The 2,189-nt window shown below is 34.9% G+C and overlaps 1 long non-coding RNA gene across 1 annotated transcript; it reads right to left on the reverse strand.

The window, feature by feature from the left end:
• Positions 1-297: 297 nt before the first annotated feature.
• Positions 298-1,401, reverse strand: LOC132087826 (uncharacterized). The gene is made up of 3 exons (XR_009420656.1): positions 1,226-1,401; positions 703-1,168; positions 298-633 (listed from the first exon to the last, which is right to left on the reverse strand). It is a non-coding gene; the product is annotated as an uncharacterized LOC132087826 (long non-coding RNA).
• Positions 1,402-2,189: the final 788 nt, after the last annotated feature.

Raw genomic sequence — 2,189 nt, forward strand, 5'->3', positions numbered from 1 at the left:
TTTCCATTCTTTTAACAATTACAAAGAGCCCAATAAATATATTAAAATCATAACCTACTGCTATAAATGATTTTGTTCGTTCTTCGTGTCCTGTTTTCACCTTTTGTACATTTTCAAGCAGCTATTGATTACCTAATTACACATCACATACTACATTGAGATATAAGGAAGCTTTACACTTTACGTTAGCAAAGCTACTAATAATGACAAATCAATTTTCTACTACGACGGATTTTTTTTTATGAGTCTCTTATTAGTGAAGACACTAAACCTTTTAAATTGAATCTAAGATTTTTTTTCTTCAAATTTTCCACGATCATGGAAGGCATATCAGTGTATTTTTCTAAAAAACTATCACGACATGGCTGCACATGAAAGAACACAAGTTTAGCTGATCCATCAGTCAGTATCAGTCTTTCATGCGATAAATTTGCCTTTTTTCTTTAGTTTATTCACTTTATGTTCTTTCTTTTCAGTTTTCTTTTTCTTAATGTTGGCTTTTCTCCTTTTCTGTTGTTATTCCTTTCTCTTTTCCTTTTCTTCGATTCGTTCAGCGCAATTTTTGTTACTCTCTGATTTGATTTGATCTCGTTCATTAATTGGTTTGGCAAGCAATTCCACATAGTCTTTTACCTATTGCAATACAGAAAGGTTAAAAGTTTTCAAGATCTTACAAATATTTTTGTCAAATTGAAAGTTTACCTGAAAACCTTCAGCTATTTGCAGAGCACCATTTCGTGCCTGTTTCTCTTCAATACTTCTTGCATTTTCAACTTCAGCTTGGCCTACCAAGATTTTCATTTTTGGTTTAAGTTTTATTTTCTTTCATTTTAATCGTTGCCACTTCTGGATCTAAAGTGGTCTTATTCAGAATGGGTGAGGAATTAGATAGTTCTCCAAAGTCAAATTTGCCGGAAACTAGGCAGCCTCCACTGTTAAAAATCGGTGTTGGCAGTGTACTTGCTAGTCTTGCTTCAGGAATTTCTGTTTTAACAAACTCTGAAAGACCAGAGGTTGATGACACAGATGCTGCCTTGGTGGCTCGAGCATGTTTGGCAATTCAGGACCCTCTTCTTCTTACTTTTCCTTTTTAATTTCTTCTTCATTCCCTCTAACTTCCGTTAAAGTTTGATTTTCGTTGTCTTATCAGACAATTCCAGCTTTTTCTCTGAAAATCAATGGAATAAACTGGCCGGTCTTCCTTAAATGTAAATGTTAGACATACCTGTTAAGTGTGCGGTGTTCATTCGGTTTATGTTCTTTCTTTTCAGTTTTCTTTTTCTTAATGTTGGCTTTTCTCGTTTTCTGTTGTTATTCCTTTCTCTTTTCCTATTCTTCGATGCGTTCAGCCAACTTCTTTTACAATTTGATTTGATTTCATCTTGTTTCTTGATAGATTTAGCAAGCAATTCCACATTGTTTTTCACCTATTGCAATACAGAAAGGTTAAATTATTTAAAATCTTAAAAATATGTTTGTCAAATTGAAAGTTTACCTGAAAACCTTCTGCTCTTTGCAGAGCACCTTTTCATGCCTGTTTCTCTTCAATACTTCTTGCATTCAACTTCAGTTTGGCCATCCAAGATTTTCACTTTGGCTTTGAGTTTTTTTTTATCGTTGCCACTTTTGAATCTAAAGTGGTCTTGTTCAGAATGGGTGAGGGATAAGATAGTTCTCCTAAATCAAATTAGCTGAATACTAGGCAGCCTTCACTGTTGAAAATTTGTGTTAGCAGTGTACTTGTTGGTCTTGGTTCAGGAATACCTGTTTTGACAAACTCTGTCGGATCAGAGGTTGATGACACTGATGCTGCCTCGGTGGCTTGTGCAAGTTTAGCAATTCAGGACCACTTCTTGTTATTTTTCTTTTTTAATTTCTTCTTCTTCTATTTTTCTAATTTTTTTAAAGTTTGGTTTTCATTGTCCTATTAGACAAATCCTGCCTTTTCCCTGAAACTAGATGGAATAAGCTGGCCAGTCTTCCTTAAACGTAAAGATTAACACATACCTGTTAAGTGTGAGGTGTTAGCTGCTAGACATTCTTCTTGTTCAACACCAACCTTATTGCTATTGAGATCGTCAACTGTAGATACACTTTCAGTTGGAATGTTGGTCAATAAGCTAGCAATGAAAAACTCTTCAGGAGAGAGTTGCTTTTTAAGAGCGACGATGTCAATGGACCCTCGCGTT

This window comes from Daphnia carinata, chromosome 3 (genome assembly GCF_022539665.2).
Source record: "Daphnia carinata strain CSIRO-1 chromosome 3, CSIRO_AGI_Dcar_HiC_V3, whole genome shotgun sequence".
Lineage (NCBI taxonomy): Eukaryota > Metazoa > Arthropoda > Branchiopoda > Diplostraca > Daphniidae > Daphnia > Daphnia carinata.